Source organism: Carassius gibelio, chromosome A7 (assembly GCF_023724105.1).
Source record: "Carassius gibelio isolate Cgi1373 ecotype wild population from Czech Republic chromosome A7, carGib1.2-hapl.c, whole genome shotgun sequence".
Taxonomy (NCBI): domain Eukaryota; kingdom Metazoa; phylum Chordata; class Actinopteri; order Cypriniformes; family Cyprinidae; genus Carassius; species Carassius gibelio.
Window position 1 is genome coordinate 33767156 of NC_068377.1, and position 15871 is coordinate 33783026.

At 33.5% G+C, this 15871-nt stretch overlaps 2 pseudogenes; both read left to right on the top strand.

The window, feature by feature from the left end:
- Nucleotides 1–8408: 8408 nt before the first annotated feature.
- Nucleotides 8409–10146, top strand: LOC128017531 (aminopeptidase N-like; annotated as a pseudogene).
- On the top strand, nt 10015–15538 carry LOC128017329 (aminopeptidase N-like; annotated as a pseudogene).
- The last annotated feature ends 333 nt before the right edge of the window (nt 15539–15871 follow it).

Consider the following 15871-nt stretch of genomic DNA (forward strand, 5'->3'; position numbering starts at 1 on the left):
CTAATTTAATATGATGTTATTAGTCCAATGTAATAAATTATAATTTATCCCACCTAATTATTTGTAGAGACTTGGCCAAGTTGTAATCTAAGTTAATTTGTGAGTCTGAGCAGCAGAGGGCGCCACAAAACAAATGTACAGCGTTCATCGCTGGATCAGAACAACTGATGGATGCAACAGGATGTCATCTATCTATCTATCTATCTATCTATCTATCTATCTATCTATCTATCTATCTATCTATCTATCTATCTATCTATCTATCTATCTATCTATCTATCTATCTATCTATCTATCTATCTATCTATCTATCTATCTATCTATCATATTATTAGTCAAAAATTATGTTTTGATATATTTATTGTAGGAACTCTACACAATATATTAATTTAACATCTTTACTTAATATCCTAATTTTTTTTGGCATGAAAGAAAAATTCATAATTTTGGCCCATACAATGTATTTTTGGCTATTGCTACAAATACACCCCATAAATGAGGTCCAGGGTCACACACACACACACATACACACACACACACACATATATATATAAATGTTATGTTATAAATCTTTCTTTGTCAGAAGTGTTAAATGTAGCAGCTCAGTACCTTACACACATATTGAGGCTCTATTTGACAGCACTTTATACCTGAACACTCCCTGTAATGTATCTAAGCACACCGAAGGTCAAGAGAACCTGTTGTTTCTCCTCAAATCTCCCAAAAAGCATCAGAGCCACACAATCAGTGCATTGAGGTGCAATACTTGATTTGAAAGCAGCAGTGGGCTTGTGTAGGCCACACAGCACTGCTCAGTGGGTCATGTGGGCTGTGTCTGATGTCCCTGCCACAGTGGTTCCTTGAACTTTGCGTCAATGCCATCGTCCACAAATCCAGCTCTAGTTTTGATATGTGCTAAATAAAGGAATTTGTTAGAGACATGACCTGCCGTATGCAGTAATTTCTTTTAATGCCAAATAAGTCTACACCAACTCTTATACTTCTGTGACTTTCCCTATATGGACACATGGTATTGTCCACTTTTACTCTCTTCTGTTTGTCAGTCAGGCATGTGTGTGTTTGTGTGTTTTACCATTTGACTTTTATCTCACACATGAACTGAGAAGTCTTTTTACAAAAGATAGAGAACTGCTGCAAGATCTCTGTGCTCCTGCGCTGCTGCATGCATGGCTTTCCAGACCGAATGATTTAGCAAGTGGTCAATGGATGATATTGGTTTGGGCGTTTCATATTTAAGAGGGTAGCATTGAATTTGTGTATGCATATTTGTTTACCTCAAATAACTTTCAGGTGAAGATATGCAGTAGAACAAAAGGCTTAAAGTTGTCAGACAGATGTAAGACACGTGTTGAAGCAAAGTGGTTTTATAGCTGGAAGGTGTATTATAAACTATACACAAATACTGACATTTTCATGTTCGGAAGAGCTATTCCTTTACTAATAAACATCTTACTTGAATGCCTTTTCTAGGTATTTAAATCAACGAAGATGGAAACCTTCTATTTGTTTTCGTTAAAGGCAATGTCATGCTACCATCACCTCAACAACACAGCGAAAAAGTAACACGCACATAAAGGAGACAAGCGTTTTCACAACTCAAACCGCAGTGAACAATGGAGAGAGGATATTACATCAGCAGACTCCTGGCCACTGCAGACATGCTACTGGCCGCAATTGCCTTGGTGACCATTATTACACTATCTTTCTTTTTCTTTCTTTATTCATTTGAGCACCTGGATTCCACAAATTTCTACATAATATCAAGGTTCAGCACAGTAGGCAACAGTAAAGAAGGATACATGCGAAAATGAATAAGTAAGTAAATGTAAAAAAAATTAATAAAAAAAACCTTGATTAAGATGCTCAAAAGGAGAAGGCAGAAGCTCAAGCTTATTGACGCCTACCCCCTTTTATGCATTTAAGCAGTAGATACATTTACTATAATCAAGAAGACAATTGGCACATATTTATGTTGTCCTATTCCAGTAACTATACAATCAACAGTAATGACTCACAACCATTCTGTTGAATCCAATACAAGGAAAGAAGTCTCCTCAATAAGTACAAAAACCCATCGTAACAACTGGTCACCAGTCTTTTAATTTTATTTTTTGTTCCTTATCGTTATGAATTCAATGCATTTAATGGCCACAATTGTTTATAATTATAAATAGTTTAATTATATTAAGGGGCACCATGCTAAACTCACAGAAACGCAGTATCTGGTGATTCAACTAGAGGGAAAACTGAAGCCTGGGAAGCACTACTGGCTCTACACAGAGTTCGAGTACATGGAAAATGGTGGAAAAAGTGAGAAGTTGTTTGCGGAAGCAGTAGTTTCTTCAAAAAGTAGATCAGCTGTCAGATTTTCATTCTATTCGACTCACAGCAACAAACCAAGTGGATTCTGCTATAGATTTCTCAGAACTAACTTCGCTTTTCTGAGTCATTTCTGCAATTACTTTTAAGCAACTGCTTTTGAGGATGTTTGGGTGGATGTGTGAAGTCATTTTCTCAAACAGTTCTATTGCAGACAAACCACAGGTGCACTTCCCTTCTTTTTCAGCAAACAGAAATGTCATTCAAAATGTCAAGTTTGGGATCAGTGCCATTTTTGTTTTTTGTTTTATTATTAATTCTCGCAAGGATGCATTACATCGACCAAAGTTGACTGTAAAGTAGGGCCGGGACTCGATTAAAAAAATTAATCTAATTAATTAGAGGCTTTGTAATTAATTAATCGAAATTAATCGCATTTTAATCGCATATAAATATTTGATCTGAGGACAGTGAGAAGTAATTTTTTTTTTCACATGGATTTATAGTATACCATTGAATAATGACTGAATACATAAGCTTAAGCAACAAAATATTGTTTATTTTTGTTCAACCAAGTCTAGCAGACCAGTGCAATTTTTGCCATGAAGTGTAGCAATAGCATATTTAGAAACAATTTAGAAATAGTACATTTCAGAAATTCAGGAAGCTTATAGGTATATATATATATATATATATATATATATATATATATATATATATATATATATATATATATATATATATATATAAAACATTGGAAACACTGACTATTAGAAAACATCTCTCTGTTGCTTCAGAGGCCATAACATACTAAGTTCAACTCTCAATAACCTTGGCCAAAACAATAAAGAGTTCAACATAAACTGTTGCACCAACAAAATAATACATAGTTCAACATAAAGTGTAAAGTCCACGCTAGCTGCTATATGTTTTGCGTTGAGGTGATACTTGAGGCTCGATGTGTGCTGCGTTTTACTCATAGACAGTAAAAGAAATGGACACAGCGACCCCATTGGAACTCAATTGAGCTAAATGAAGCCCAGTTTTAGCGTTTTTTAGCACTTCCGTTTCTGACGCGCAGACTCAAACGAAGCTTGATGACGTCAGCAACCTGTCTGACAGATGTAAATCTTCTAGTAGCTGTGCGTGCAAACTGCCATCGTTAATCTTGCAGAGACGGCGAGCTTGAGCGGGGAGTTCTTTGTCGTGAGTGAGCAGGAGTAAGTATTCTGATTAATTATTTTGTATAGTATTTTAAAATGTAATGCCAGTACGCCATATTAAGTTAATTACCTGCGAGCTTCTCCTCCTGTCTGTACGGTAATGCGACAGAGAGCCGAGTGGTTATGACGCAATCGTTAGCCTATTTTTTACAAAAACTGTTTATACGGGGCCATAATGTAACATAGAAGGTAATGGAACACTTTATACATTGTCGTGTATCTTTAGAAATAAATAATGGACAAACAGAGTCTTTAAACGCCTCAGATGTAAAGTTATTCGCTGTCAAAGTGACGCCAAAATGAATGGGAGTCAATGGAAATGCTAACGCAAGTGAAGTTCTGCTAAAAGATGGCAGCCCCCACCCGACTTCAACTTCCGGTCGAGTTCCTTGCCCCTTGGTTTTACTGTCTATGGTGCTGCGGTGATATGCGAATGCTAGTTGGTGCTTCAGTATGATCTGTCCGCCGAAACTCATTCAGTGAGAAACGTTCCGCGGTGCAAAAATAAGTTATAAAAAATGCGGGAATTTTTTTTCTGTAATTAATTAATCTTAGTTAACGCGTTATTTTTTGTGTAATTAATTAATCTCAATTAACGCGTTAAAGTCCCGGCCCTACTGTAAAGACAATCATAATGTTACAAAAGTAATGTTAAAAAGTAATAATCTTTCTATTCATCAAATAGCTAAAAGGTTTCCACATTTTTTTCAACAAAAAAATATTTTTGAAAGATCACGTGACACTGAAAATTCAGCTTCGCATTCCAGGAATAAAGCATATTTTAAAATACATTAAAATAGAAAATGGTTTTAAGTTATAATAATATTTTCACAATATTACTGTTTTAACTCAACCCCAAACTTACAAATAGTGTATAAAAATCTAACAAAAATGTTTTTCTAAAATGTTTTGCCTTGAAAGTGTACGTGTGCTATATTTCTTTAAAACAAATGCCACTTGGTTGGATATTTTAATGTGTAATGCAAATAAACAAAAAATAATTCTTTGATGTTCCTTTCAGTCTTAGAAAAAACTGTAGATCATTTAAATGTAGAAATATGACATCTCACTGACAAACAAAAAGTATTTCAATATAGTGATGAGAACAAAATATATCACTATAAATTATATGACAAATTTGACATTTGTTGAAATCAATTTATAGTTTAGAAGTTTATAGTTTATAGTTTAGTTTATATATATATATACATATATATATATATATATATATATATATATATATATATATATATATATATATATATATTCACTTACAATCATTGTATAAACATTAAATGTTCAATAAAAAAAATAAAAAAATAATTTATATTCCTTCTCAGACCACAAGAGGGCCCCATAACTGTCCAACTGAGCTGTAACTACTTCCTGAGCCAGTTTTTAGTATATTAAAAAATGAAAAGAGTCTGCTTATTCCATGTATATCTAGAAATTCATCTAGAATTTCAGTTTTCTTTTATATATCATGAAAGTTATTGGGGACTGGATCTGTAAAGATCAAAAATCTAACATCCGTATGACTCCGTATGCATAGCCGTCTAAAACCACACATTAGCTTTGTGTCACAAAAACGGTGCAAAGACACCACATTTGATCTGAAAGCTACTGCAGAGTGGACATTTTTCAGTGAATAAGGACTTTAATTTCAATTAAAAAAAAAGCAGAAATTTCTCAATCAGTAAACCATGGAAGAAAGAAAGCTACCACAACATGACGGTGATGACTAATGGATTATTCCCTTAAAGTGCAAAGTTTGCATATTCATTCCCATGTCTTGTGTGGTTTTTGTGTCTGCGGGTTATGCATCACTCTGCACCATCTGTCCTCCTGATGTTGGCATTTACTTCAGCTGAGTTTGTTTTCTGTGCAATTATTCCCTCAACTGTCATCATCTTCAAACCTAAACATGAACAAACTTTTGACAAACTCAAGTCATGTTGTAGCCTGCAGGGCCAATTTCAAGTCAAAACAGCATTTCTGTAACCCATAACTCAAACCCTGTCAAGATGTTTTAAGATTAAACATGCTTTTCAATTGCAGAATGGAATGCTGTGGACTGGAGGCCAGTGATAGACATGAGTTTAACGACATATTGATTTAGTCAATATATTGACTTCTAAACAGTTTTAATGACTATCTATTCTATGATTTGTCATGCCACAATACATGTAATAATGTATTTTATTATCTTAATTTAGGGACTCAGTTTTGTTAAATAGCCACAATTTAAATTATTAACTAGTAAACATTTTTGTAGCTCAAACAGTAAAGCAACACCAATGGGTTCAATTCACAAACTGACATAATAGATCGAAAATCCTGTCATTATTTACTCAACCTCATGTTGTTGCACGCATTCTCTATGCATTTCTTATTTTTTCTGCAGAACACATAACATTTTTTAAAAAATGCGGGAATTTTTTTTCTGTAATTAATTAATCTTAGTTAACGCGTTATTTTTTGTGTAATTAATTAATCTCAATTAACGCGTTAAAGTCCCGGCCCTACTGTAAAGACAATCATAATGTTACAAAAGTAATGTTAAAAAGTAATAATCTTTCTATTCATCAAATAGCTAAAAGGTTTCCACATTTTTTTCAACAAAAAAATATTTTTGAAAGATCACGTGACACTGAAAATTCAGCTTCGCATTCCAGGAATAAAGCATATTTTAAAATACATTAAAATAGAAAATGGTTTTAAGTTATAATAATATTTTCACAATATTACTGTTTTAACTCAACCCCAAACTTACAAATAGTGTATAAAAATCTAACAAAAATGTTTTTCTAAAATGTTTTGCCTTGAAAGTGTACGTGTGCTATATTTCTTTAAAACAAATGCCACTTGGTTGGATATTTTAATGTGTAATGCAAATAAACAAAAAATAATTCTTTGATGTTCCTTTCAGTCTTAGAAAAAACTGTAGATCATTTAAATGTAGAAATATGACATCTCACTGACAAACAAAAAGTATTTCAATATAGTGATGAGAACAAAATATATCACTATAAATTATATGACAAATTTGACATTTGTTGAAATCAATTTATAGTTTAGAAGTTTATAGTTTATAGTTTAGTTTATATATATATATACATATATATATATATATATATATATATATATATATATATATATATATATATATATATATTCACTTACAATCATTGTATAAACATTAAATGTTCAATAAAAAAAATAAAAAAATAATTTATATTCCTTCTCAGACCACAAGAGGGCCCCATAACTGTCCAACTGAGCTGTAACTACTTCCTGAGCCAGTTTTTAGTATATTAAAAAATGAAAAGAGTCTGCTTATTCCATGTATATCTAGAAATTCATCTAGAATTTCAGTTTTCTTTTATATATCATGAAAGTTATTGGGGACTGGATCTGTAAAGATCAAAAATCTAACATCCGTATGACTCCGTATGCATAGCCGTCTAAAACCACACATTAGCTTTGTGTCACAAAAACGGTGCAAAGACACCACATTTGATCTGAAAGCTACTGCAGAGTGGACATTTTTCAGTGAATAAGGACTTTAATTTCAATTAAAAAAAAAGCAGAAATTTCTCAATCAGTAAACCATGGAAGAAAGAAAGCTACCACAACATGACGGTGATGACTAATGGATTATTCCCTTAAAGTGCAAAGTTTGCATATTCATTCCCATGTCTTGTGTGGTTTTTGTGTCTGCGGGTTATGCATCACTCTGCACCATCTGTCCTCCTGATGTTGGCATTTACTTCAGCTGAGTTTGTTTTCTGTGCAATTATTCCCTCAACTGTCATCATCTTCAAACCTAAACATGAACAAACTTTTGACAAACTCAAGTCATGTTGTAGCCTGCAGGGCCAATTTCAAGTCAAAACAGCATTTCTGTAACCCATAACTCAAACCCTGTCAAGATGTTTTAAGATTAAACATGCTTTTCAATTGCAGAATGGAATGCTGTGGACTGGAGGCCAGTGATAGACATGAGTTTAACGACATATTGATTTAGTCAATATATTGACTTCTAAACAGTTTTAATGACTATCTATTCTATGATTTGTCATGCCACAATACATGTAATAATGTATTTTATTATCTTAATTTAGGGACTCAGTTTTGTTAAATAGCCACAATTTAAATTATTAACTAGTAAACATTTTTGTAGCTCAAACAGTAAAGCAACACCAATGGGTTCAATTCACAAACTGACATAATAGATCGAAAATCCTGTCATTATTTACTCAACCTCATGTTGTTGCACGCATTCTCTATGCATTTCTTATTTTTTCTGCAGAACACATAACATTTTTTTTTTAAAGAATTTTTGGTACCCAAACAGGTTTTATTCCCTTTGAGTGCCATTATATATATATGTCCATATAATGAATGTTAATGAGTATCAAAACTAATTGTTTACCAACATTCTTCGAAATATCTTCTTTTGTGTTCCACAAAACAAAAAGTCATGTTTGGAACGACGTGAGGGTGAGTAAATAATGACATCCCTTTAAATGCAATATAAGTTGCTTTGAATTAATTCAAAAATGTAAATTAAAATTATTTTAAAATGAAATGTATTGCTATGATGCTAATGCTGAATTTTAATGTAAATGCTAAATTCATAAATGTAATTCTACTCAAAATCATATAATTACTTGGCAGCTAGCCTACATTTCATAAACAAATAGCTCTAATTATATATATATATATATATATATATATATATATATATATATATATTTTTTTTTTTTAGCTTTTCTGTTTTTTAACAGAAAATGTCATCATTGATGGAACGGCCATGACATGATATTTGGACCAACAAAGAGGATGTCAACGTATCTCATCACGTTTGTTGTCAGTGATTTTACGTACATCAATGCTAAAGACAAGAAGGTAGTTTTGGTAGCACCTCCACACCCATTTATAAATCTTAACTTAAGGAAGAGAAATATTTCATAGACATGAAGTTATTTCAAAACTTGTTTGTTTGGCTTGTCAAAGGTAAGAATATGGGCGAGGAAAAAAAGCCATTGAAGACGGGCAAGGCGACTATATGCACTCAACATCACCCAGCCAAAACTGGAGTTCTCTGAGAAATATTAACAATAGCTATCCGCTTTCTTCAATTCAGGAGCCAAATAAAAAAAACTGGGGTCTTGTTGCTTACAGAGAGACCGCTCTTCTATAAGATCCACGGACATCTGCCAATGGCAACAAGCAGATGATTGTGACTGTGGTTTCTCACGAGTTGGCTCACATGGTGTGTCTAGGCCCAGTCAAGAGGACTCAGAGTACTTTTTGCTTCGCACAGTTTGCCATGCGATTTATGTCTTCCAGTGGTTTGGAAACCTTGTGACAGTGAAATGGTGGAATGATCTGTGGCTGAACGAAGGGTTTGCTTCATTCTTGGAGTATCTGGGCGCCGATTATGCTGAGCCCACCTGGAACATGGTAAGAACATCACTCAAGAACATTTTAGTGACCCCCCCCCTCCCCCCTCTCCCGAAAGGAAGAAGAGGTCAACACACCCTCAGAAATTAGCGAAATGTTACAACACAATTTCCTACAGCAAGGTACAAAAAGGTACAAAAAATACAGGGAGCTGCGGTTCTTAAAATGCTCTCTGGATTCCTGACAGAGCCTGTGTTTGCCAAAGGACTCGGTGTAAGTTTTACTGTACTCTCATGTTTTTGAACAAGTATAAGAATTCATGCTACTTTCAAGTTGTATTTCACGACCAATTGTGTTGTTCTCTACCACAGAACTATCTGAAGCAGGAAGCTCAGTGCATTCCGATCTCGGGGAATATCTTCAAAAGGTTTAACTGCTTGAGATTTATCTGTGGTAAAGCTGGGCAGTTGCAAGTTATTAAGTTTGAATTGCATGACAAAAAAAATCGTAATTGCATGTTATAAAATCAGAATGGCAAGATATAAATTCGCAATTGTAAGAAAATTGTGTTATCCCTCAGAATTGGACTTTATAACTCACAAATGTGAGTTACATCTCACAATTCTGACTTTTCTATCAGATTTGCATGATTAAAACTCGCAACTGCAAGAAAAAAACTCCAGAATTTCAAGATATAAACTTGCAATTGCAAGAAAAAATGTCGCGGAGAAACATACTTAACTTTTTTTCTTGCAGTGTCTTGCAATTCAGAATTGTGAGAAAAAAAGTCAGAACTGCGAGTTTATATCTTTCAATTCTGATTTTTTTTTTTTTCGCAATTGCAAGTTTATATCGCACGATAAAAATAAAGGTCAGAATTGCAAGATGTAAACTCACTATTGTGAGACTGTAAAAAAAAAAAAAAAAAAAAAAATTATTCCATAAATCAGTAAAACATTCTGGAAAAAATCAAGTTGTAATTTCTTTGCCATGTTGCCCAGCCCTATATGTGGTGTAGTACACGCTGTAAGACATGCTGGAGCTCGGTGTTTTGCTGGTTTTCACGTCTCAGCCAGGCAGTAGATCAAACTCCAGGCGTGAAATTGCCGTGAAGTGTTCACGAGATCATGAACCACTTGATCCTACAGATGGTTTTCCCAGTAGTCACTACTGACACTCAAACAGGGAACGTCGGCCCAAAGCACTTTCTACTGGAACCAGAAGCAGTGGTGGATAGGAAATCTGAATTCAAGTATGTTGTCAAACATCATCATTGTGATTTAACATTTGAAAGCCCTTCTTATAAGTTATGAATGGTTTGTGCTCATCAAATGGATGAAGAAAGTTCAGGAGCTTCTACAGAAATCAGGTACGTTACAACATCTAAAGTCACTTTATACTTTAGATTTACCTCATGGTCTTGCAACAGGTCTTACTCACTCGCAGGTCACTTGTTTCTTTTAGTTATGGATATCTGGACTCCGGCACAGTAGTATCTGGCCAATCTGTAGTAGGCAAAGAGTCAAATCTTACTTGTTATTCCACAGGGAACGTTTTTCCCTCCCAGTCCGTCCCTTCCTGTTAGTGAGTGAATTGAGTTAGTGCTTTGCTATGAGTCTAAATTAGTGAATCATAATCAAGGGAATTTTTAGAAGTGTGGATGTATCCAGTAAATAAAAACAATTGAACAGGACATAAAAAGTCATAGAAATTCACTGGTAAAAAAAAATGTGAATAACTGTATTCATATATAACTGGCATTTTTTCCAGAGCATCCATTATAAACATTACACTCGCTTTGAGAACAACTAAATATCTCATGCATGCGCAGGAATACATTCCATGGGAGGCAGCGCTTTTTTATTTTTTCCAGTTGTTCGATCGCAGTGAAGTTTATGGTGCAATGCAGGTTGCAGGTAAATCTCATTTTTATAATTAAACATGAAGTAAAAAAAGATGCATTACATGCAGGCTAATCTTAAGAAACAAGTCAAACCACTTTTTTAATATTTAGGGACTATCAGCTCAAACTGGACAGCAGTTCCTTCTGACCACTCTGTTCAATAAGGACACATTTTTCATATGTCACGTTTCCCAGACTCAATTTGATTTATTAGATAAAGTTATATTTTAAAATAAGCCGTTTTCTTTTTATCCTCAGGTTCACACAATGTCAATACCGGCATGGAGGGTTGCAGAGAACTAACTAGGGGTTACCTTATGAAAAATAAGTTTATCCAAGTGTGCTATTAGTATACTTCTTTAAAACTAAAAATAGGAAAGTATGCTTTTAGTTTACTTTGTATGTACTTCTCAGAAGTGGGCTTTATGTACACCTCATAAATATACTTAAAATTACATTTAAGTATACTTGACTTATATTTACAAAAAGTCTAAATATATTTGAGCTATACTCCTAGAATCTGTGTTTTCAGTATTATACAGTAGAGGGCGCTAGTACACATCTTCTGCACAGAATTTCCAAAAAAACACAAGTGAGGAAAAGAAAAGAAACAACAGATACTAACACATGTAACAAGATCATCTGACATGTTATGACAACGTTATTGAATAAAATGCCTGATGAAGAGGTAATAATTAAGTCAAGCTTTGGGGTGTTGATCGACTCCATATACGTTTTGATTATCATTCTGAATCCAATTCATTGCCTTTTTTCAGCTTTTAATAAGTAAACTATCCATAAACCTGTAAGTTCACTTTTATTATAATTGCAGTACAAACTATAAACACAAAGGTAAACTAGCTGTGTACTGAAAGTTTTACTACTGTTACACTTAAAAGTATACTTTTATATATTAGAAAGTGGGCCAATTTTGTCCCAAGGAGTATTGAAATAGTACACTTACAAGTATAATACTGGAACACTGATATTTGTATATCTGGTAAATAAAGTATATTTAAAAATATACTTGAACTTTACTTAAGTATACTTAATAAAATAAACTTGAAGTACTGTACTGTATATTACTTTTTGGTAAGGGTTGGTTAAAAAAAATGGATGCAATATCCTCCTAACAAAGTGTGAGTGCAAACCTCAGAGGACATTACCTCGTTTCCTTTGAGCATGATTGCATGTCATGTCCTAGAAGCAATTTAGACATCTTATACCACCAGTTCTTCAAAGTGGTGTATTGTACAATATGTGTTGTGTTTTTGTGAAGTTTCAAGCGCTTGACATTCAAAATCAGTGGAGGAAATTAAACTTAGTTTTACACAGTAAACTAAAAATTTCATTATTACCTGATTTTAAAGAAAAGTTTATAATTCTTTAAGTCAGAGTGTGCTAAGGTTCATCTCATCTCACAACTCTTTTTACTTCCATAGTGTGATGCTGCAGAATGAAACAAGATATTCAATGAGAAAACATGTGATTGGTGAGTGTAAAAGTGAGTGTTACATACCAGAACGGAGGCAGGCGATTGGAAGAGAGGGGTTGAAAAGTGCAATTCATAACACCATCTTAAAGCAAAGTACTTTCATACTTATAGCAAATTATTACATTTTGATAAAAGTTTACAAAATGTAAGCATTTTAATATAGTGCACCATTACTGTGAACAATAAGAATAAACACCTTTAATATTCTGATACACCTCTCTGATGCAAAATGAAAATATTACAAATTGAAAATATGCATTTTGCACATTGCATGTACTTTACAGTAGAAAAGTTTCGGTTTAGTAATATTTAAAAAAGAATAATCATTTATTCAGAAGCGATCCATTAAAAAGACCAAAAGTGACACTAAAAACACACATAAAAAGATTTATATTTCAAATAAACACTGTTCTTTCAAACTTTCTATTCATCAAAAAATTTATAAGTAAAATAAATAAATCATAAAAATAAATAAGAATCACTTCAAATAAGTGTGTTCCTTTTTAAACTTCCTATACATCAAAATATTCCATAAAAATAAATAAATAAGAATCATTTCAAATAAATGTTTATTTTTAAACTTTCTATGAATCCAAAAATTCAATGTTTTCAACATTGATAATAACAAGAAATGTTTCTTTTGCAGCAAAACATATTAGAATGATTTCTGAAGGATCATGTGACACTGAAGACTGCAGGTTTGAATCACAGAAATAAATTATATATAAAAAAAGAAAAAATAAATAAAATTTAATAGTAAATAGTACAATATTTCACACTTTTGGAGCTCAGGAAACATTTTTACTGTATTTTTGATCAAATAAATGAATAATGAAAGTCAACTGTGTTCAGGATTCATCCTAACCTGAGGCTGACGGTGTACTGTGACGCCATCGCTGCAGGCGGAGCAGAAGAGAGGAACTTCAGCTGACAGATGTTCCAGAAGGACACAGTCACAGCTGAAGCTCTCAATCTGAGATCGGCTGTGCCCTGGTTACTGAACAGGTAGCTCTGGGAAAGCATGAGGGGCAAACACGTATTGTCTGGAATGAAGGAATGTAAAAATGTCAGCTTTTGAATGACAAACACATTTTTGGGAGTTATACCTAATAAACCTGAACAGAACTTGTCATGTCATGTTCTGATATTTTTAAGCATCCTACAGCATCAGATTATCACTGAATGTAATTTCCAGTTTTATAATATAATAACACAAATATTTTAACACTTTTTTTTCAAATAGTAATACTGCTTAATATTCATATGTTTATTATGCAATATGCTTTTATATGTATTACAATAAAAGATTATGGAAAAAAAATGTTATGGACTTTTTTAAATTATACTTTTTAAGAGAATACATTTTTTACTTTAAGCCCCACTAAACAAATATCAAAATTCATTTTAATTCAGAAATTAGAAACATGTTTATTATATAAAACTCGGTGTACAAGTCATCTGTCGGAAATGCATTTCTAATAAGTCTGTGCACATGCATTTTAGTACTTTAGGAACTGTGAATTATAACTTAAACTGTTTCATGCTTTAAAAAGGTACCTGGAATATACTATGAACCTAGAAAAGATACGCAAACAGGACACCTCTTCTACCATTGGGTACATTGGCAGTAATATTATAGGCCAACCTTTGACGTGGGACTTTGTCAGGACAAACTGGGACTATTTCTTCAAACTGTAAGTATGCCAGACACCATAAAGAGAAATACTTTTAGAGATAATACTAGAGATAATACTTTTGGTATTATTCAGCAGGTACGGTACTGGACCATTCACTTTCTCCGGATTGATTCAAGACGTGCTCTGCACACCATTTGAACTCAGTCAGGTACATGACCTTTGACCTCAGAACCACTCTGCAAACTATTGCATGCACTGTGAGAGGCTTATGAGACATAACTTGACTTAAGTGTCATATCCTTGCTGTCTTTGTTCAGTCTAAACATTTTCAAAAGGACAACGCTGAGACCAGATTCGAATCAGGAACTCAAGCGTTGCAGCAGGCCAAGATTACATGAACAAGGAGGCGGTTCTGCAGTGGTTTCTCTCAGGATCAGCGTAAAACTCACATCTCTGTGAGTAATTCAGTCATTTTAACTGGAAGTTCAAAAACAATCATTCTGTCACCACTTACTCACCCTCAAGTCATTCAAATCCAGATGATTTTCTTACTTCTGATGCTTCTTCCAGCCTCATGTGAATTCATTATCCTGTAACCTGATAAATGGATGCTAACAGTATTTTGTCAGGTTGTTTTTACCCAAGGTGCATTCGTAACAAAAGGACAGCCCTCCTGGAGAAACCTGAGAAATGTATTACTCAAGGACACATCAGTGCTCTGATATTTACATAAAAGACTTTACTAAATACACTGACAGTGGATCCCTCAGCACTGAATAAACAGGGAACCCGTTTCAGAACTTGTGTATAATTAGTGGTCAAGCATCACTATTATTATCATTATCGCTCATATTCAGTGCTCATATTCAGTAATTTGCTCTTATTGAATGCATCCTGCAATTTTGATAATATGTAAAAGTATAAGCATACACAACCATTCAAATATTTGGGGTCAGTATTTTTAATTGAATGAGTGAATTTAATTGATCACAAGTTACAGTGAAGACATTTATACGGTAAATTCACATATCTACTGTTCTTCTGAACTTTCTATTCAGTGAAGAACCTTTAAAAAAAATGTCTCCACAAAAATATTAAGTAGGACGATTTCAACATTGATAATAATAAGAAATGTTACCTGAGCCGCTAAAAATTCAGCTTTTCCATCACTGGAATAAATAACATTTTAAAATATATTTGTTACGTTCATGAACTTTCTGTTCCCTTATTTGGTCACCTTCCTCCTTGTTTTGGTTAATTGATTATTCCCCACCTGTCTCTAGTCCCCTCATTACCTTCTGTGTGCTTAAATACACTGTCTGTTTAGTTCTTCTTCGTCCGTGATTGAATGTGCATCTGAATGTATCTGTGAATGTCTATGTTAATGCTGAATGTAATATAGTATATTGTCTGTTAGTCTCCTTCGTCATCCAGTAAACTCCTCATTTTGATCACTATCCTCCTCTAGCACTTTGTCTTTCGTTTAGCACTACCTCACTTGTAACAATATTATAATAGAAAATAGCTTTTAAAAAAATTACTGTATTTCCGATCAAATTAATGTAGCCTCCGTGAGCATAAGAGACTTTTTACTGACCGTTTCAATGGTTTTAAGGCCATTTTTGATATTTCGAAATCATAATTTCGAGCTGTGTAGTTTAGTCAGCATATTTTTAGTGTGCATCTTCCTCTTTTCTGAAAGAGCTTATACAATTGCAATAATGACACATAACTTCAAAATATGTTAAAGGATGCTGCTTGACATCCGCTGAGTCTTTTTCCTTTGATAACCACTGTTATAAACACACAAAAGCAAGGTGGCTGTTTCATAGCATTTAATATATTAACTTGGAATGGGCATAAA